The sequence below is a fragment of the Bos grunniens genome, chromosome 12, assembly GCF_055505025.1.
Source record: "Bos grunniens cultivar Pamir isolate PY7600 chromosome 12, Bosgru_T2T1.0, whole genome shotgun sequence".
NCBI classification, from domain to species: Eukaryota; Metazoa; Chordata; class Mammalia; order Artiodactyla; family Bovidae; genus Bos; species Bos grunniens.
The window spans coordinates 59585543-59608408 of NC_141176.1; the positions used below are offsets into that span (position 1 = coordinate 59585543).

Genomic DNA, 22866 nt, shown 5'->3' on the forward strand with positions numbered 1-22866 from the left:
TATATAATACAAACATTCTTAAATGTGCCCTGTAATGCCCAGGAAATCATTGATATGAAGAGAGCAAATTTAGAAGGATGATATTGAGTTCACTAATATTAAAAACTGTAAGTGAATCAATTTTTTTGTACTTCATTAGTCACAATTTCTAAAGATTAAGATGCACCAGTATCTTGTAACTCAAGATACTGATTTGAGATATTGAAAGCATAGAGAGTATATATCTTCACAATTAATCCTAAGAAGCATCTTGAATTTTGATGGTAGTTCTGTCTATAACTTAAGCAAAACATTTAAGCATTCCTCAGAGGTCAATAAGAAAGATTTCCAAAACCATGACCTATACCTTACAAACAATGGGAGCTCTTATGCTTTTCTTGTGGTTTATAGTTTAATAGTTAAGAGAGTAGATCTGTGAACAGACTGCCTCTGTTCATATCCCAAACTAGCCTCTTAGGAAATTTGTCAACCCCTGTGATATAGACTGTTTGTATACCCCAGTTCTTAGGTTGAAGCCCAGTCACCAACATGATAGTATGGGAGGGTTAGAAGGTCATGAGGACAAAACCCTCATAAACGGAATTAGTGACTGGAGAGAGCTTTACTGTCTTTTCACTATAAGAGAAGACTATTGTCTAGGAACCAGGACGTTTCTATACTAGGCAGTGCATCAGCTTATGCCTTGATCTTGCATTCCCAGCCTCCAGAGATATGAGAATTTCTGTTGTTGATGAGCCAAATAATCTATTTCATCTTGTTAAAGTAGCGCCAATAGACTAAGATGCCAGGCAGATACTTAACCCTTGTAAACCTAGGTTTTTCTTATCCCCAACATGAAGAATAACTGTATTATCTTAATTCCTACTTTTTTGTGATCACTCAGTAATTTAAAAGTAGGTAGTGTTATAGATGTGTGCCTTAACTTTTTAATTTCTCAGAATAAAATTTGATAATTTCTCCAGTTGTATACTGTCACTCTCTAGTTCTGTGTGTTACCCTTAGCTATGACACTTGGTAGAAATTCTCATATGCTACCTTTGAGTAACTATTACTGAAATGTGGCACCACACATCACTGGGACCCAGTGTTAGTCTGAGCTGACTGTTGCCTCTTGCAGAACCTTTAAGGGCTTACAAGGAAAAACAAAAAGGTTAATAGTTATAGTTGGCAAAAATAAAAGAACATGCTTGAAAGATGACAACACACTCCTAATAATCCATATTCTGAGACTTCATATCTCCCCTGACTCTTCCTTCACTACTGTGGTTAAGTACAATCTCTCGCATTTGTTTCCCTTCCAACATTGCCCTCTTTATGCTCGGAAAGATTGAAGGCAAAAGGAGAGTGTGGTAGAGGATGAAATGGTTAGATAGCATCATCAACTCAATGGACATGGATTTGAACAAATTCCAGGAGACAGTGAAGGATAGGGAAGCCTGGCGTGCTGCAGTCCATGGGGTCACAATTAGTCGGACATGACTTAGCAACTGAACAATTCCCCTTTAAAATTATTAAAAGTTACTGTTCTCATCCCCTTTATAAATAATTTTAAGCCATATCTATTCTGAGTCTGGACTCAGATTAACTTTCCATTTTTTCCTCCTCAGACTAATCCCCAACATAAGTATTGCTTCAACCCAACTGTTTCACAAACTCCTCAAAAATGATTTGAATTTCCTATTTTTGTGCCTTTCAACCTGTGATCTCTAAAAGATATTTCCAGTTTCAGACAGAACCTTGGTTATTTTTAAGCTATAAATTAAAATGCCATTTAAAAGCCTCACCCATTAGCCCTTACCAAGTTTTATTCTTTCTCTAATTGCAATACATGTTAACTCTACCAAATGTTTAACACTTAGAGATGTTAAGCTGATTACTAAATTGATATTCTTAAGATATATTTGACAGTCTTGCCATCTCTATTTCTGATAACTTATTTTATCCCTACAGTTCCTAGACTAATGTTTTTCATAAATAAATATTTTTGAATAGTCATTCTTTCATTCATTCTGGAATGAAGACTTTTCTCTGAATAGATGCACAGTTGAGTTCAGTCACTCAGTCGTGTCGGACTCTTTGTGATCCCATGAAACACAGCAGGCCAGGTCTCCCTGTCCATCACGAACTCCCGGAGTTTACTCAGACCCACATCCATAGAGTCAGTGATGCCATCCAGCCATCTCATCCTCTGTCATCCCCTTCTCCTCCTGCCCCCAATCCTTCCCAGCATCAGAGACTTTTCCAATGAGTCAACTCTTCACATGAGGTGGCCAAAGTACTGGAGTTTCAGATTCAGCATCATTCCTTCCAAAGAAATTCCAGGGCTGATCTCCTTCAGAATGGACTGGTTGGATCTCCTTGCAGACCAAGGGACTCTCAAGAGTCTTCTCCAACACCACAGTTCAAAAGCATCAATTCTTCGGTACTCAGCTTTCTTCACAGTCCAACTCTCACATCCATACATGACCACAGAAAAAACCATAGCCTTGACTAGACGGACCTTTGTTGGCAAAGTAATGTCTCTGCTTTTGAATATGCTTTCTAGGTTGGTCATAACTTTCCCTCCAAGGAGTAAGCGTCTTTTAATTTCATGGCTGCAGTCACCATCTGCAGTGATTTTGGAGCCCCCCAAAGATAAAGTCTGACACTGTTTCCACTGTTTTCCCATCTATTTCCCATGAAGTGATAGGACCAGATGCCATGATCTTCATTTTCTGAATATTAAGCTTTAAGCCAACTTTTTCAGTCTCCACTTTCACTTTCATCAAAAGGCTGGGTGCACAAATGTACACCTGTGTGTACCTGTGTTTATGTACATATATCTGTGTATGTGTGAGTGCATATGAGAGGCTGATTCAAAATAATGCAGACATTATCCAAAGCATTTTAATTTGTTCTTCCAAACAAGTGTGAATGAGAGAGTCATGGCCAAGTAAATATGCCCAATCATATATTCCATGTGTTGGGTGCAGAAAGTGAAGTGCAGAAGCACATTAGATCCGATTTTGGTGTATAACTCTATTATCTCACATTTGACCTTTTGAAATGGCTTAGCATGGAGTGAAATATGAGCACACATTAGGGCACTTTGGGAACTGTTCATCCCCATGCTAAATACATTTAGCTTGAATATGTTTTTTAGACTTGCAGTTCCAGATCTCAATGATCATCAATATCTCTTAAGAAGGTTAATTTACAAAATTCTCGATCCCTGTATTAGGGATTATTGAATCATTGTCAGTAGCCTCTGGAATCAGCATTTCTGGAATGCTATTCAGGTGATCCTTTGGGAATCTTTGTTTCTAAGGATACAGAAGTTCTACAGGCAAACATGAGACAGCCATAAATATGTATTTTTGCTGCTAAGGGTAGGCTGCATGCTTGTCACTGAATATGTAAGCATTATTATATTTGGGGTTTTTCTTACTAATCCTTAGTCACTTTCAAATTATAGGAGCTTTCAGAATATCATAAATTTCCATGTCTTAAGTATTGTATTCAATATAAAAATATACTTCAGAAACGATATGGAAATATAAATGCAGCTCAGAAACATTTGAGCATGTTACATTTAACAATTACAATATTAACAGTTTGGGACCTTTTCTAATTTTTTACATTTCTATTTGAGATACTATTTTATACAAGCAGATGTACAGCATCAGAAATGCCTATCAAAAAAAAAAAAATCAAGCAAAACAACGCGTACCCTAAAAGCTGAGAGTTATGTTTTATTTGGATACCTTACTGAGGACTATAGCATGGGAATTAGTCACTCTGGTTACTTTTAGAAACTATTCCAAAGAGGGAAGGTTGGAGTCTGAGTATAGAGAAGATTTTGCTTAGAAAAAAGAAAAAACAAAAAACGATATGCAGTTGAACATCAAAAGGTTACTGCTAATCACACACACAAAAATAGATCTCACATAAATGACTATAGTGCTTTTCTACATATGGGAAGATGCAAGACTCTGGGCTTATTCCTTAGATAAGCAGCTTGACTATCTAGGGCCAGGATTCTGTTTTTCTCCATCCTGAATTCCCCTCAGGGTGTACCATCAGGAGTGGCTGCTCAGGCTGATGGCTTAATGGAAGATAACATTCTTTGTTTACTGGACTTGCAGGCAACTTTTTATTTTTATTTTTTCTGTTTACAGAGGGATAGCTTGGGCTAAAACTCAGTAAACTTGGAATAAGCCCTTGTTAAATGAATACATGGAGGTCCACAGTTAGCATTTTTCTAGACCTGACTGAGTGACTGAACTGAATTGAAAGCAATACTGGAATTGTGTGTGTGTGTGTGTGTGTGTGTGTGTGTGTGTAAAATAAAGAGAACTCCTCTGTCTATAAACAGGTTCACTTTAAGTCAAAATTCCATCTGTGCATGGTGATGGGAGAAGTGAAATCTCCTTGAGAGTTTTCTAACTGACATTTCTGCAGAAACCCAGTTTAAAGCTGTGGAATCTGAAATGAAGTAAAACAATCCTACCAAAATTACAACTTTATTTTAGTGGGATTGTTGTAGGAGAGAGGATACTCTGAAGAAACTCTGAAGTTTAAACAGAGACCACGAGTGTCACACAATGCTTGTCAGTGAGGATTTCATGAACACATAAAGTAGTTGATCTGTAACTGCAATTCTAACATCCAAACTGTATGGTCAGGCCACTCTAGGTGGTGGTTCTCTTGCTCTCTGTACATCCCCTGCTAGACCAGAGCCTGCTTCACTTACACCTTCTCACATGACTGACCTTCCTATGTACTTTCCCCAGGCCCTAGCTAGTGATTGGTCTTATCAAAGGAGTGTTGAGGGGTGTGCCCCTCTGCTAGTTTTCCTAGTAACCAATGAGCCAATTGGATATCAATTCCCCCATAACTGGCAATATCCCCTTTGCTCAGGATGGGGAGACTGCAGCCTCATTTTGCCTGCCTCTGCTGTACATGATGGGGTGTTACTCCAGGACGTTTCAAGACATGAAAGGTCCACCTTATCCATTGTGTCTGTCACTGACTCCAGGTTCTTTCTTAGGACTCGAATATGGGCTTTGTGGCCCTGGTAGATGCTGCCCAACACAAATTTTTTATGTGCCTTTCAGGGCTCTGAGGTCTAGTGTATCTCTTTTGCATTTCTCAACTAAAGCGAAGATTATCCTTAGTGTAGGTAATTACCCATGGAATGAAAGACAGTTACTTATATACAGTTGAAGAAATTTTCCTCTACCATTCTAATTTTTCTTTCTGTTCTAAGAAAGAATTTGACATGAGCTAGATTGACAGGAGAAAAACAAACAAATTTTAATAACATGTATATATGGGAAAGATAAAATTGCCAACTTGAGATCAAATTGCCAATATCCAGTGGCTCAAAGAAAAAGCAAGGGAATTAAAGAAAAATATCTACTTCTGCTTCATTGACTATGCTAAAGCCTTGGGTTGTGTGGATCACAAAAAACTGTGGGAAATTCTTAAAGAGATCAGATTGCCAGACCACTGTAACAATTTCCTGAGAGGCCTGTGTGCACGTCAAGAAGCAAGTTAGAAATAGACATGGAACAATGGACTGGTTCAAAATTGAGAAAAGAGTAGGTCAAGGGTGTATATTGTCACCCTGCTTATTTAACTTATATGCAGAGTACATCATGCAAAATGTTGGGCTAGATGAAGCACAAGCTGTAATCAGATTGCAGGGAGAAATAACAATAATCTCAGATGCAGATGACATCACTTTAATGGCAGAAAGCAAAGAGGAACTAAAGAGCCTCTTGATGAAGGTGAACGAAGATAGTAAAAAAGCTGGCTTAAAACTCAACATTCAAAAAATGAATATCATGCCATCTGGTCCCATCACTTCAAGGCAAATAAAAGGGGAAAAACTGGAAATAGTGATAAACTATTTCTTGGGCTCCAAAGTCACTGCAGAGAGTGACTGCAGCCATGAAATTAAAAGATGCTTGCTCCTTGGAAGAAAAGCTATGACAGGCTTAGACAGCATATTAAAAAGCAGAGACATCACTTTGCTGACAAAGGTGAGTTTGTACAGTCAAAGCAATGGCTTTTCCAGTAGTCATGTATGGATGTGAGAGTTCCATAAAGAGGACTGAGTGCTGAGGAATTGATGTTTTTGAACTGCGGAATGGACTGGTTGGATCTCCTTGCAGTCCAAGGGACTCTCAAGAGTCTTCTCCAACACCACAAATCAAAAGCATCAATTCTTTGGTGCTCAGCCTTCTTCACAGTCCAACTCTCACATCCATACATGACCACAGGAAAAACCATAGCCTTGACTAGACGAACCTTTGTTGGCAAAGTAATGTCTCTGCTTTTGAATAGGTAGGTACAATAGGGAAAAGGAGTCCAAAATGGCGGTGGCTAAAAGACAAGGAAGGGGAAAGCCCATGGAAATAGAACAAAGGAAGGTCAGAGGAAGTCTGAGGACCAGAGTGAAGACTTCAGGTAGAACAAACAGCACTCCTGGCTAAGCCCAATTTGCATAGGGCAGGCCCAGGTGGAGGAAAAAACATATAAGAGGAGGAGCCAAAGCGCTTTCTTGCTCTCTTTCTCTCCTGCATGCATATGCTCCTTCTCTCTCTCTCCCTCTCTCATTCTCTCTCTCTCCCTCCCCCATGCGCTTCTCCACTGTCTTCTCTTCGAGTCTTTGGGTTGGCATGCCCTCACGCTTTGAGCATGGATTCTCCTTCTATCTTCTAAATAAAATAGAGCTGTAACACTGATTTGCCTAAGAGCTATAACACGATTTGTCCAAGACTGGAGAGCTGTGACAGGGCAAGGGCTTTAACGTCCGTTGCTCCAAATCTTTGTTGTGATGAGACAAAGAACCGAGGAACATACACTCATGTGACAATGTGATTTAAAGAAGGATGTAAAAACTTCTATAAGTCCCACTTTGAGGGACTTACAGTTTCCTTACCCCCTCTCAGAGTCTATGCTGAGAGCCTTGTACTTTCCTCCTCTTTAAAAGATCCTATTCACTTGCTACCATGAGTGCTTGTGTGTTCATGGATTCCATTCTTCACCTCTGCAGACAAGAACTCGGATTCCCATCTCACTACAATCCATGGAGTTGCAAAGAGTCAGACACAACTGAGTGACTGAACAACAATACAGGGGAGAGACCAGGAAAACTGAGTAACTCACTAAAATGACCGAAGACGTCACTGTAATTAGCATTTTCAGCTAAAGAATAAAGAAGATATTGGAGATAATGGTTTGAGACCTCAAAAGAGGGAGGAAATTCACATAGAGATGGAATGAATGTATTTGAGTAAACAAATATTTACTGGGTCATGTAGAGACAAAGGATTACAGTGTAAACTAATTTCTAGGTCCTGCTGAGTTCCCTTCACTGTGAGTAGTCCTTATTCTTCACAGATATTTCTGGTGATAGCTGGAATCAGGGAGTTCTTTATTTAACAAATTATTTTAGGTGGATAAGGGGAAAGTCAAAGTATCTTCCTAGATCTTTTGGACCTAGGTTGTTTTCCTAGCACATATGCTTCCCATGTGGTGCTAGTGGTAAAGAATCTGTTGCTAGTGTGATATATGTATGAGATGTAGGTTCAGTCCCTGGGTCAGGAAGATCCCCTGAAGGAGGGCATGGCAACGCACTCCAGCATTCTTGCCTGGAGAATCCCATGGACAGAGAAGCCTGGTCCATAGTGTTGCAAAGAGTCAAACATGACTTCAGTGACTCAGCACACACCCACACAGATTGTTTTCAACTTGAAACAATCTCATGCTAGAGAGACATTTTGGGGTGGCAAATTGTGCTCTCCTATACAGTCAAACCTCTTCCCCCAAGACAAAATCCAAAGCTTGGAGGAAACCTTGAGTTGACTGCTACCATGTGAAAATTCCTGTGTCTTGAAATAAAAGACATTTGTGTTAACGACATTAGAATCATAATTCTGACACTAGAGTCATAGGTCTGGTTATGACAGTGTGGTAACTCCAAGGCAAATATCAGTTATTCACATTTTAAAAAGTAGGTCCAGGATGCCTATGTGTTGAAATTATTATTGAAGCAGTTTGCCTGTAATTATTACTTTGACAGATTTGCTAGGTTTAAGAACCTGCTGTCAAGTTCAGAACAACAGGGGGTGGAATAATAAGTGATATTTATAAAGAGAACCAATAGGATCTCTTTGATGATTTATTTACTTCTAGAAAAAGTATGAAAGATGCTCTAAGGTGGCATATTAAGTTCTTAACTTTTATTCTGAGCTAAGTTTATTTACATTTCTTATAAAATAAGATGTTAAGAAAAAAAGAGATAAATTGAACTGAAGAACTGCTCTTCTGAGAAATTAAATACAAATATTTACTTTGTTTTGAAAAAGCGGTCTTCATAAAAGTGGGTTGTTTTTTTTTTTTTTTTTCAACTCTCTGCAAATAAATAGCACTTGTAAGTTGTACTACATGCCAGACAATGTTCTGAGTGTTTTACATATATTAACTTTAATTTTTACATATACTAACTTTAAATCTATCGGTAGGGCCTTACTACTTCCATTTTACAGATATAGAAGCTCAGGAACACAATGGTTATGGGTGCTGTTCAAGAGCACATAATTTGAAACAGAGTATTTGCCATATCAATAAACAAGGATATCACAGTCATCAGCTACTGTGGTCCTCCAAATGTGAACCCAGAGGATGCCCAGGAAGAACAATGCCTGCAATCTGGCAGTTATCAGGCTGCTATCACTCCCTATGGTGAGCAAGAAACTAAGGATGTGAAAAATCAATGCAGGATTCTGGCTCCAGATAGCTGAAATGTATATGAAAGGAATGATTTCAGTGAGCCCAGACTCTTGCATCTTCTCATACACAGAAAAGCACTCAGTACAGTTCAGTTGCTCAGTCGTGTCCGACTCGCGTTGAGACCCCATAAATCGCAAAACGCCAGGCCTTCCTGTCCATCACCAACTCCCAGAGTTCACTCAGACTCACGTCCATCAAGTCAGTGATGCCATCCAGCCATCTCATCCTCTGTCGTCCCCTTCTCCTCTTGCCCCCAATCCCTCCCAGCATCAGAGTCTTTTCCAATGAGTCAATTCTTTGCATGAGGTGGCCAAAAACTGGAGTTTCAGTTTTAGCATCATTCCTTCCAAAGAAATCCCAGGGCCGATCTCCTTCAGAATGGACTGGTTGGATCTCCTTGCAGTCCAAAGGACTCTCAAGAGTCTTCTCCAACACCACAGTTCAAAAGCATCAATTCTTTGGTGCTCAGCCTTCTTCACAGTCTAACTCTCACATCCATACATGACCACAGGAAAAACCATAGCCTTGACTAGACGGACCTTTGTTGCCAAAGTAATGTCTCTGCTTTTCAATATGCTATCTAGGGTGGTCATAATTTTCTTTCCAAGGAGTAAGCGTCTTTTAATTTCATGGCTAAAGTCACCATCTGCAGTGATTTTGGAGCCCAAAAAAGTAAAGTCTGACACTGTTTCCTCATTTTTTCCCATGAAGTGATGGGACCAGATGCCATGATCTTAGTTTTCTGAATGTTGAGCTTTAAGCCAACTTTTTCACTCTCCTCTTTCACTTTCATCAAGAGGCTTTTTAGTTCCTCTTCACTTTCTGCCATAAGGGTGGTGTCATCTCCATATCTGAGGTTATTGATATTTCTCCTGGCAATCTTGATTTCAGCTTGTGTTTCTTCCAGTCCAGCGTTTCTCATGATGTACTCTGCATATAAGTTAATTAAGCAGGGTGACAATATACAGCCTTGATGTACTCCTTTTCCTATTTGGAACCAGTCTGTTGTTCCATGTCCAGTTCTAACTGTTGCTTCCTGACCTGCATACAGATTTCTCAAGAGGCAGGTCAGGTGGTCTGGTATTCCCATCTCTTGAAGAATTTTCCACAGTTTATTGTGATCCACACAGTCAAAGGCTTTGGCATAGTCAATAAAGCAGAAATAGATGCTTTTCTGGAACTCTCTTGCTTTTTCCATGATCCACTGGATGTTGGCAATTTGATCTCTGGTTCCTCTGCCTTTTCTAAAACCAGTTTGAACATCAGGAAGTTCACAGTTCATGTATTGCTGAAGCCTGGCTTGGAGAATTTTGAGCATTACTTTACTAGCATGTGAGATGAGTACAAATGTGCGGTAGTTTGAGCATTCTTTGGCATTGCCTTTGTTTGGGATTGGAATGAAAACTGACCTTTTCCAGTCCTGTGGCCACTGCTGAGTTTTCCAAATTTGCTGGCATATTGAGTGCAGCACTTTCACAGCATCATCTTTCAGGATTTGAAATAGTTCAACTGGAATTCCATCACCTCCACTAGCTTTGTTCTTAGTGATGCTTTCTAAGGCCCACTTGACTTCACATTCCAGAATGTCTTGCTCTAGGTGAGTGATCACACCATCGTGATTATCTGGGTCTTGAAGATCTTTTTTGTACAGTTGTTCTGTGTATTCTTGCCATCTCTTCTTAATATCTTCTGCTTCTGTTAGGTCCACTTCATTTCTGTCCTTTATCAAGCCCGTCTTTGCATGAAATGTTCCCTTGGTATCTATAATTTTCTTGAAGAGATCTCTAGTCTTTCCCATTCTGTTGTTTTCCTCTATTTCTTTGCATTGATCACTGAGGAAGGCTTTCTTATCTCTTCTTGCTCTTCTTTTGAACTCTGCATTCTTTATCTGCATGCTTATATCTTTCCTTTTCTCCTTTGCTTTTCTCTTCTCTTCCTTTCACAGCTTTTTGTAAGGCCTCCCCAGACAGCCATTTTGCTTTTTTGCATTTCTTTTCCATGGGGATGGTTCCTTAATTTGAGATATCTGGTTTTCCTTAATTAACAATAAGCTCAGACTATCTGCCCCTTGTTGCAATCTTCTATACAACCCGATTCCTCCCCACCTCTTTGAAACAGTTCTTTAAGTGTCACTTGAAATGCTTTGAGATGCTGTCTCCTGGTCTTAAAGTCCTAAAAATTCTGACAGAAGACAACAGATTCTCATCCTTTAGGTTGTGATTATTATTTTAGTCGATAGTAGTAAGGGATGGAGTGTGAGCTGAATCAGAGTCGTGGATAGTATCTGAGTGGGATGGTGTCATGAAAGGCTTGAAAGGCTTAAGCACATGGATTCTGAGGCACAGACTGCCTGGGATCAACTATTGTAATACCTCAAAGGAGTCTTAGCTATTTAATGTAAAACATTTTTTAAATCTTTTAGAATACTACTTATTTATTTGGCTGTACCAGGTCTTGGTTGTGGTATGTAGGATAGGATCATTAACTGAGGATGGTGTGATCTAGTTCCCTGACCAGGAATTGAACCCAGGCTCCCTGCATTGGGAGTACAGAGTATTAATCACTGGACTACCAGGAAAGTCCCTTAAAATATCCTTTTAGAATCTTCTTAAACATCATGATTAGGTTCATCAGCTTTTTAATATCACATAGCGAATAAATTTTAGAAGTAGAGAGAGAAAATAGGTGCTCTAAGTTCTAATAAAGCATTTCATATTCTTGATGCATGTGTGGCATCAGACTTGACTTTCAAACCGATTATAGGTGAGGGTGTGGTCTAACCGTCTGCTGGGTCACCACAAACATTTAACCAATATCCACATTGTAAAAAGCTAAGTATTAATCATTTGCACTATACCATTATGAAATTCAAAGATAATAGTTTTCTCAGATTGGACTGGTATAAATACATGCAATGCCTTAAAAAGGTTTACCTTTTACTCCTTTTAACAAATTAATATAGTTAAGTTTGAAGTCTTAAAACAAATATTTATGAAAATAAATGATAATTATTCCAGAATAGAAAATGGGATATTTTTATTTTCAATAATGGCAGGTTCTCAAAAAAGTAAGAGTTGAATTATTATATGATCCAGTAACTCCACTTCTGTGTATATACCAAAAAGAATTGAAATCAAGGACTAAGATAGCTAGCTATACACCCATTTTCATAGTAGCATTATTAACAGTAGCCAAAAGCTAGAAAAGGTATAATGTCCATTGACAGATAAATGTGCTGTGTATATACAATGGAATAGTTTTCAGCCTTAAAAGGAATGAAATTCTGACATATGCTACATCGGTTAACTGTGAAGACAATTATGTTAAATAAAATAAGCTAGGCATATAGGTACAAATGTAATGTTGCTTATAAATTTACACAATAAAAGTTTAAAAAAATTATTCCAATGGCATCTGGTATCTTGTGTCATTTCTATCTTTTTATCATTTATATATATATATCATATATATATATATATATATTTGAATTTGCAATGTCTTTTCACATGTTATCAACCTAAACATGGCTTTTGTCCCAAGTTAACAGTGTGGATTGAGTGTCTTCCTGAGTTTTTATATTCTTTCCTCTAATAGGGAGGCTCCAATTCTAACAGGGTTTTTGACTTAAGAATATTCTTCCACATGAATTTATAGAATATTACTGCCAGAATTGACTTCAAAAAAATTAAGGTAGCCATATTTACATTTTTCTTCCTTGCTTCCTCCCACTACATGGTTTAATATAGTGTAAAAAGAAAAAAAAAAAAGGAAAAGGACAAAAAAGACAAATAATCACATATTATAAATATTTAAGAAGTTAAATCCTGTGAAAGCTACATTTCTACCTATACAATACTTAATATTTTCCAAAGAACACATTAAATACCACGGACATGATGAACAAAATTCTTTCCCTGAATCTAGTTTAGTTTTTTCTCCTGCTCTAATATAAACTGTAGGGAAGCAGTATTTGCCACCCAAAAATGTCTCTGACATGCAGACAAAAAAAAAAAATGGAGCCTGTCATGTCAGTAAATGAAAGAAGTTGCCTAGCCTTCCTATAAACAAAGAATGTTGCCCTGCATCAGTCCAACAGTCACTGCATTCACCTTTGATGACGTTCCCTGAGGGGAATTCAGGATGGAGGAAAACATCATACTGGTCCTACTTAGTTAAGATGCTTATCTAAGAAATAATTTCAATAAATCCAGACTCTTGTACTTTCCCATATGTAGACTAGCACTAAAATCATTAACTTGATACATATTTTCTTGTGATTGCAGTAATCTTTTGATATTCAACTACACATTTATTTTTGTTTATGCATTTTCAGCAAAAGCTTCTAACTTCACCCTGACCCCTTTGCCAGAGTTCCTCAGAGCTATCTGAGAGGCTGTCTCCAAGGCTGCAGTCCTCAGTAAGTTTCCTGAATAAAATATAAACTTACACTTTTAGGTTGTGTGTTTTTCTTCAGTCAACAGGCATGTGGCTTACTTCACACTGAAAATAATCAAAATCCAAAAGTGAGAAATTTGTACCTCCTCCTTAGGTGCCTAAAGAACTTAGATGGAGAGTCTGTTCCAGAATAGAGCTCTCAGGAGAGATATCTGCAGTGAATATGGGATAGGTGTGGTGGGGATAATGGGGCTTAGAGGTGAGAGTCCACTCTGCCCCATCATCTCAACAAGGCACAACAAACATTTGTTTATCAATACTTTGTTTTTCTATCTCCATGTGGATTTCATCACTCCCATTTACAAAGTCCAAAACCACTACCCTCAACATCCTCCTTTGTCTTTAGCTGAAAAAGTGAAAAGTGAAAGTGAAGTCATTCAGTCGCGTCCGACTCTTTTTAGACCCTCTGGACTGTAGCCCGCCAGGGTCCTCCGTCCATGGGATTCTCCAGGCAAGAATACTGGAGTGGGTTGCCATTTCCTTCTCCAGGGGATATTCCCGACCCAGGGATCGAACCCACGTCTCCCGCATTGCAGGCAGATGCTTTAACCTATGAGCCACCAGGGAAACCTCTTTGCTGCTGCTGCTGCTGCGTCACTTCAGTCGTGTCCGACTCTGTGCGACCCCAGAGACGGCAGCCCACCAGGCTCCTCCGTCCATGGGATTCTCCAGGCGAGAATACTGGAGTGGGTTGCCATTTCCTTCTCCAATGCATGAAAGTGAAAAGTGAAAGTGAAGTCGCAAGAGTACTGGAGTGGGGTGCCATTGCCTTCTCCGCTATTTAGCTGAGGAAGGTATTTAAGATGAGGACTCTGAACACTGTCTTTAGTTACTCCTCGGTTTTTCTAGATCTCGCCCATATGTATGCATGTTATTAAACTTTTGTTTGATTTTCTCCTGTTAATCTGACTCACATCAACTTAATTCTGCAGTCTACCCAGGAAAACATAGGAGAGTAGAGTAAAATGCCTTCCTCCCCAACGATCTGTATATATGAACACAAAGAGGAACAGAACTGCTTTCTATTTATATAGAGAAGATTAAATTCTATAAATGATCTATAGAACACAAAAACAAATTAGGTAAAAATAACAAGCCACTTTCACATGCATAAGTAGGAGATAATTAACCCCACTCATCCAAAAATATAAATTGAAATATCAGAGGAAGACTAGGATGTAGGATATAATATTGACTCATTGTATTTTTATGGAATAAATATGAATCTTTATGCATTTAGCAAAACCCATAGTGGTATTGATTGAATAGGCAAAGAAAACACTAAGGTCACTACTCCTTCCAGGGGAGACTTGGCCTCAATATAATGGTAAATTCTATTTATTTCTGCAGTCATCTCAAAATCAGTAGAAGTTAGCATTTTAATGAGGAGTATTGAGGTCATCTTTGCAAACTAGGGCTGGCTCTGATTGCTTGCATGTCCTCATCACAAATGCTTTAACAATAGAGGTGAAAACCCTCTAGTCATCTTAATTTTCTTCCACTTCTTTTAGCAAACGGACTGCTTGCAGAGTGAAAATAAGACATTTATCATGTTATGAACTCCATCAGCATAATTAGTTACATTGTAGTCTGATACATTATAACAAGGCTTTAGGGCCTGTAGAATTACAATAAGGAGTAGAGCTGGAAGCCCTGCCTTTTCTTAAATAGCACATTTGAAGAACACAAAATCTATTGTCTTTTCCAACAAATAGTTCAGTCTCTTGTATTTCTCTGTACTCTGAGTAGACTATTTTGTATTAGAAAGAGAGTGGGTGAGGTGTGTATGAATACCACTGCATGTTAAACAGCCAAACCATCCTAACATAAAACACCACATTTAAGTATTTGTTATAGGATTGTTACTTTAAGACACATATGGCGTTTTAGTATGCTAGCAATTAAGAGGGTGTTTTATTCCCTTTTTGGAGCTTGCCCTAGATGATCTATCCTTTTTCTTTTTCTCTTTTGTTTTGTTTACATCCCTAGGCTTACTAAGAAATTATGCCTCATATTTTAAACACATTTCCTTTGCCATGAAGCAAGCCTCTGAAGGGATATACTTTGTGCATTATAGTTAATCATATTTTTATAATAGATACTATCTTATATTATGCAGATTAAAAAACACTGCAATTTAAAAAAGACAATTACATATAAAATCTTGCCATAGACTTTTTGTGTTTCATTCTCTCTTGCCCAGTTTTATAGTGCCTGTTCAAAGCAAGGATCTTAGAAATGGACGATTTGGTTTTACTGTCTACTTAGTAGTCTTAACACAGTATTAAGAGCATAAAAAGCATAAGCTAAAGATGTATATGATAAATTATGAGTGTATGTGAACTTTTTTCCTAATTTAGAAATCAATTGGTAGAAATTGTTTAACTTATTTTTGCTATATTAGTGTCTAAAAACAAAATGATGACATTTAGATACCCTATACTAAGTCTCAACTGCCTCACAAAGTAAATTATGGCATTATCATTTACTAACTTTATATGACCTTAGATGTAATATGGGCATTAAAGTTATTACATTTCTGTTAGTATATGGGCACTAAGTGTATTAATGGTCAAAATGAAATGAGGGAAGTGGGCAGGGAGCAATCTTTAAAAGAATGGCATAGGCCTTAAGGACAGACATAAACTGGCCAGAACCAATGAGATCCAAGATGAAAGATTCAACTTCCAGTGGACCTTGAGCCTCATTGTAATACATTAGCATATGCTAAATGACACACCCCGTAGGCATCATGACAGTTTGGAGGTTAACCATAAAAGACCAAAATATGGGCATGGCCTAATTCCTAGAAAACTCTGCCCCTTACCCCAAAGGTTGGAATAATCCTCCCATCCATTAGCCTATGGAATTACCCAGCCCATTAAAACTAATCATCCCATATTTTGGTGCCTCTTACTTTCTGAGATGGCCCACATACTGTCTGTGGAAAGCGTTTCTCCTCAAGCCATTATTGCCTTTTGAGATGGATTGTGTTCTGTTTGTAGAATGTGTATCTCTCTAAATAAATTCACTTCTTACCTATCATTTTGTGTCTTACTGAATTCTTTCTGTGAGGAGACATCAAGATCTTAAAATTAAGTCCTGCAGGTGTGTGATCTTTATTAAAAGACAGTGAATTTAAAATCCAAATCTGGGTTTTGGCAGGGTTCAAGTCTTGGCCCATGAGTTCAAGTCCCAATCTAAATGGTGTGGTTTCAGCACTGTGAAACTCAGTCTTGGATTTGCTTTGGGGTTTTATATTATTTATATAAACACTTTTAATCTTTCATATATATATTAGACAAATGTGATGACATAGGTAAGTGACTAGCATTTTAAACTGATACTATTCATATTTGAGATTCTACTCTACTATTTTAAAATAAATTTAATCAACATTGATTCTCATCACTTCTGCATTAAAATATCTCATGAAATGCTCTGAACATAAGGAGGCCTTAAATGAATATCTACTCAATAAAATTGGTTTGAAAAGTTATTATCTTAAAACCTTATACATCATCCTTTCTTCCTAGACATATTTAGCCATGCAACACATTCAGTTATATTAGGAGCAGACGGAAAAAAAAGTAAAGAAATCAAGAGACAAGTTTTATAGAAAGGAGTTAACTCTGAATAAAGACAGAGGTTATTGATCAAAAGTGAAATTTCTAACCTGACCCAAGCCCTTTGTTTTCATAGCACAAAGACCTGAAAAGAGAGAATAAACAGTTAATAAATACTGCTGTTATTTGGTACCTGAGTACCTGAGGTCTTTTATATAATCTTTCCCCACATGGCAGGCAGAGCAACTGTAACAAAATTATAACTTTAGGAAGGGAATATGGAAGCACAGAATCAGAAACACTGAAGTGGGAAAGGAATATAAAAGTCTTCCAATCCAAATTCCTCATTGTTACAATGGGTAAAATGAAGCCAGATAGTTTGACTTGTAAAAAATGAGACCAAAACACTATTATTCAAATACTCTTAATTTCTCTTTTATTCTCATTTCAATTTTTGAATTAATTGGGTTGGCCAAAATGTTGGTTCATGTTTTCCATAAGATAGCATGAAAAACATGAACAAATTTTTTGCCTAACCCAATACTTCTTTTATCAAAAAACACTTTCCAACATTTCCTTCCCAAGGATGGTTTACTGAAGGATCCAGCTGAAAATAATTTGCACACAAAATACCATGCCCTCAAAAGTACATGCTTTCTTTTACCTTAGATTTCTGCGGGCATGAGCCATGAACACCATCGAAGATAAAAAGATTTGAGGCTAATAGCTTTTATATGCTGTGCATGTACCTACAAAGTGGATGTGCTAGATTTTGTTACTAAACACTGATGCCTGCTTAATCTTCAACTTACAAGTTTCCAGGTGTAACATTTTCAGATATCTGTGAACTTAAATCAATTAATGATCATCTATTAAAAGGGAATTCAATTTTTGTGTATAAGTAAACTCAAATTTGTTTTTTGGCTTCTAGGTTTGCATCGCTTTTTATGAGATGTAAAGGGGTAATACTTTTAAAAATATCATGAATATAGTAGTTAAATATTGTTAAACATTTTTTTTTTTACAATTTATGCTTTAATAGTTCTTAATTGCTTGAATAAAAACAAAGGACAGTTCATATGAAGTTAGCAAAGAGTCCCCATGCTGCCACAAAAGATCTGACATGGCCAAATAATAAATAATTTAAAAAGAAAAACACCCAAAGGAAATTGTAACCGAGTAAGACACTAGGAGGATTTGCCAGGACACACTCCATCCCCATATCTTGCCTTAGCGTACCTAAATAGTAGTATCTGAAACAAATTTCCTGAGTGGTTTTTATCAAATGGAGGAAATTAACTACTTGATGACCATAAGCACAGTAGCCCAGAGACCTACTGGAGCCTAAGTATTGATAACATTAACCCCGTGACACTGGCCTATTTACTTCATCATCAACCAACATTAAGTATTATTTTATATAAAAATATAACTGAAGTTGTCACAGAAGAGATGCTTTCTCCAAATTATACAGAATCTAATTGGAAAACAAGATTAAAATCCAGCTTCCCTCTTTTTGTGTGCATTGTTCTTTTTAGTACATTTGTTGCCTCATTGCACCTCATCTACTTGACAATGAAATGAGCAATTTTATAGTTTTTAGTATCTCACAGGTTTCTTTTCATATTACCATAAAGTAGAATCTTGAGTACAACAAAAGGCAGAGCCAAATGACATTTACATGTATGAATGACTAATATTCTTCAGCAATAACAGAACTATCCTCTTAGCCATACAGGGGTTTCAAACGATCCCTTTATCCACACTGTTCATACTGTTTTTTCTCTGAATTATACCACCAGCACCAACTGAATTAGTTCCCACCTTTCCATTTCTTTTACTTTCATTTTACACATAGTACTCCTCTGTACCAGGACCTTAGCCTCTGCAGTGAGAATTCATGAGATGTATCAAGAGGTATAAATATATACAGCATCAAAAGCTGTGAACAAATACTGTTTGATTCTACTTACATGAGAAACCTAGGCTAGTCAAATTCAGAGTCAGAAAGTAAACTGGTAGATGCCAGGGGCCTGGGGCGGAGGGGTACAGATGGAGAGGGGCAAATGGGGACTTAGTGTTTAATGAGGACAGTTTCGGTTTGAAAGGTGAAAAGTTTGGGAGATGGATGATGGTGAGAGTTGCACAATAATGTGGGTGTACTTAGTGCCATTCAGAGAAGGCAATGGCACCCCACTCCAGCACTCTTGCCTGGGAAATCCCATGGATGGAGGAGCCTGGTGGGCTGCAGTCCATGGGGTTGCTAAGAGTCAGACACGACTGAATGACTTCACTTTCACTTTTCACTTTCATGCATTGGAGAAGGAAATGGCAACCCACTCCAGTGTTCTTGACTGGAGAATCCCAGGGATGGGGGAGCCTCGTGGGCTGCCGTCTATGGGGTCGCACAGAGTAGGGCACGACTGAAGCGACAGCAGCAGCAGCAACTTAGTGCCATTGAACCATACAGTTAAAAATGGTTAAAATAGTATGTTTTCTATCGTGTGACTTTCACCACAATTAATAAACACTAAAATAGAGGTATAAATAACTTAAATATGTTAGAAATGCATTCTGTAAGGTCAGTGTGTATAGTGTCACGTAAGTATGCATCTGCTAAGCTGAACTAGCTTCTCATTAGTTTTAAAGCATCCAGATGTGTCCAGATAAGTACCACCTGTGCCTTGAATAAGACCAAAGCAGAAAAAGACTTGGAGGGCATCAACTATTTTTGTAACAAGAACATGTCTTCCATGAAATTCAGCTGCTATGTCATAAAATTAGCAAACTGTGGCAACATGTAGTCATATTCTAACCAGTAGTTTATATAAATAATGAAACTATGACATATGCAGATCAGCAAAGAGAATCAGTTTGTAACAAGCTTAAATTTTTCTTCTTTGGGCCAATTTTTCTCCCTTTAGTGAGGCCTACACACAATTGAGAACTGAGATTGTTTGTAGTTATTGAGCATGCAATGATAAGACACGGTAGCTACTTTGAGGGTAGGAGAGATGGAAAATATACACATGAACAGTCATAATGCAATATGAGATATACTGTGCTGGAGCTACACAACAAGACATATAACTGTGGCTAACTGATCTCATCTTGTGGAAGATCACAGAAAAAGACACCATTCATTGAAAAACATGGAAAGATCAACTCAGTATCATCGTTAACCAGCATTATTACTTTACTAACAACACAATGCAGCCATAGTGAAATATGCTACGATGTAAAAATAAATAAATAAACAAAATGTATGCTACAAATTGTTCTGTATTTAAAGTATGGCCTTTTTGAAAACAGAGGAATTCATCACGCTTGGATATATAGAAAGAAAACAGATATGGAAAGCAAGGATGAGCTACTGAAAGAATACATTACCATTGATAGTGAAATATCATTTTAGGTTAATGTTATGGAACATCACAAAGTTATTAAAAAATATATTGTTATAAAGAGAACACAAAAAATGGTAAGGGATATTGAAAGTAATTGGCAGGGACTTTCCCGGTGGTCCAGTGGCTAAGACTTCCTGCTCCCAATGTAGGGGTCCTGGATTCAATCTGGTCAGGGAACTAGATGTCATGTGCCTCAATTAAAAGATCAAAGATCCTGAGTACTTCAACTAAGACCCAGGGCATCTAAATACATATGTAAATATTTTAAAAATGAAAATAAATGGAGTAGGGGTCTATAGGAAAAGTTTAAAGTAAATGTGAGGATGAGAAAGAAGAATTGCTATGGCAACTTTTGGAATAATTGTTAGGCTTGTGGTATTGCAGTCATGTGGAAGAAAGTATTATCCAGATAGGTCTCCAAATTGTTTCAGTTGAATATATGATAGTGACCATGAAAGAGTTAATGTAAAATAGAGGATGGTCACTTCAGTCGTGTCCAACTATTTGTGACCCCATGGACTTCAGCCCACTAGGCTCCTCTATCCATGGGATTCTCCAGGCAAGAATACTGGATTGGGTTGTCATTTCTTCTCCAAAATAGAGGATAGGAAGATAATTATAAGATTACTTTTGGAAATTACAGGTGAAACATTAGAGTACAAGAAAGAGCATGTGAGCTGATTGGGAACGCATGTAAGATAAGAATATTAGAATATGAATAAAAGCAGCTTATGGTATTGAAACAGAGCAAGACCCTATGGTCCTTGCCCCCCATGCCCTCTGCCTGCCTTTTGTCAGTGAAAAAATTTAATCAAAGAATAAGTTTAACCTGAGAAGTGAGAAAATACAGAAGTAAAGGAAAAGAACCAAAGGAGACCAAATAATAATAGTCTAGTCATTAAGAAGAGTCAAGGACATTTAGTTCCTTCTCAGGGTCTATTGATAATATTCTGAGCTGTATCTTGTGAGCTCTCTATTATAGACACTGAAACCCCACCAGGTGGAAGAAGTTAACTACATGATGACCAGACTGTAGTCCTGACATAAGCAGCCACAATTCTGAGAACAGGCCTCAAGGAAATGGGAACAAATGGACCTTGAAACTGAACACTAACTGTATCTAAAACAATCCAGATGATGCTGGTCAGACCACTGATGACCAATTTCAAGATGACTATCAGAGCTGACTGCTCTTTCTGCATGTAGCCCCCTCCCTCTGTATATAAAAGCTCTTGCTCCCTGATTACCGGTGGGGTGGGGTGGGGTGGGGTGGGGTGGGGTGGGAAGAGTCAGCCTTTGGACAGGCACATACCCTTCCCTACCTCCGCACCAGGTGGCAGTATCAAAAATAAAGCAAACTTTCCTTTCCAACAGCCTGGCCTCTTCAATGGCTTTTAAGCAACAAGCAGTGGGATCCCACTTTCGGTTATAATATGTCATATTGACATGGCTGTGGGAGATAAGTAGAGGGAAAAAATAAAGTTAAAAGCAGAACATACCTAAAACTGCAGAAGATGGGGGTACAGTAGGGGAGACAGAGAGTGAGAAAGTGAGAAAAATAACTAATTTTTCAAACATTTTGGAAAAAGATTTGCAGAAATATCACAAGGGCATTAGAGATTTTCCATAAACTCTTTACTCGGTTTCTTCTAATATGAACATCTTATACAGCCGTATGGATTTCTCATTACTTCAATAACAAGTTACCACAAAATTAGCGACTCAAACCAACACAAATTTATTAACTTACAGTTTGGGAGGTCAGAAGTTCAAAATGGGTCTCAAGTTGTCTGCAGTGCCGTTATCTTTTCTGGAGGCTCCAGGAGAGAATGTTTGTTTGCCTCATCCAGCTTCTCAAGGGCACTGGCGTCCCTTCCTTTTATCTTCAAAGACAGCAATAGCCAGTCAAATGTTGTGGCCCAGTGTAGGCAGCCCCAAATATGCCTTAATGGCATATTGATGATTTTGAATTAAAGTTTCCTAAAAAACAATTTAGGAAGCAATTCAAGCTAATGCAGGAGGCAGAGTCTGAACCTCCTTTCTGTCTCTCTCTAAGCTGTTTTGATCTTCTACGTCAAGCCCAAATGCTTAGTCTTCACTGTGTACCCAAAAACCTAATTCACAAGAGGGGTAGGGGGGAGAAATTTCCCCTGCCTACCACGGATCTTGATCATTCTGCTTAACTTGATACTGAGCCTCCTGCCCTCCTTCTCCGTATTTAAGGGACCTGTAATTACACTGAGTCCACCTGGTTAACCGAGGTCATTCCCCCTAATTTAAAGTCACTCTATTAGCAAACCTCATACCATCTGCTGCCATAATTCTCCTTTGCCACCTAACATCATGTATTCACAGGTTCCAGAGATTAGAATGCAGACAGCTTTGGGAAGGGGGCCATTATTCTGCTTACCATCATAACTATGGTTTCTTTGCCAAAATGAAAAGTATAGTGATATAGACATATTATTATTAACTAGCATCCAGATTCTAGTTGCATTTCACCAGTGTTTCTACTATTTTCCACAACACTATTTTTATATAATAGGTAAACCAGAGTAGTAACCTGCTCAAAAATGTCTGGTTTGAAAGTTTGTGTAAAACGAGCACCAGGTCATAGGTTTGGCCATTCACAAGTCTCATCTGATAGAAAACATCCT

The 22866-nt window shown here is 38.0% G+C and overlaps 1 long non-coding RNA gene across 2 annotated transcripts in view; it reads right to left on the reverse strand.

Annotated features, from left to right (window-relative positions):
* Positions 1 to 22448, reverse strand: part of LOC147361812 (uncharacterized) — a 75233-nt gene extending 52785 nt beyond the window's left edge. For both annotated transcript variants that reach the window (XR_015137650.1, XR_015137649.1), the window contains exons 1-2: positions 22368 to 22448; positions 21960 to 22092 (exon numbers count right to left, since the gene is read on the reverse strand). This is a non-coding gene — a long non-coding RNA (uncharacterized LOC147361812). The remainder of the gene's footprint in view (positions 1 to 21959; positions 22093 to 22367) is intronic.
* Positions 22449 to 22866: the final 418 nt, after the last annotated feature.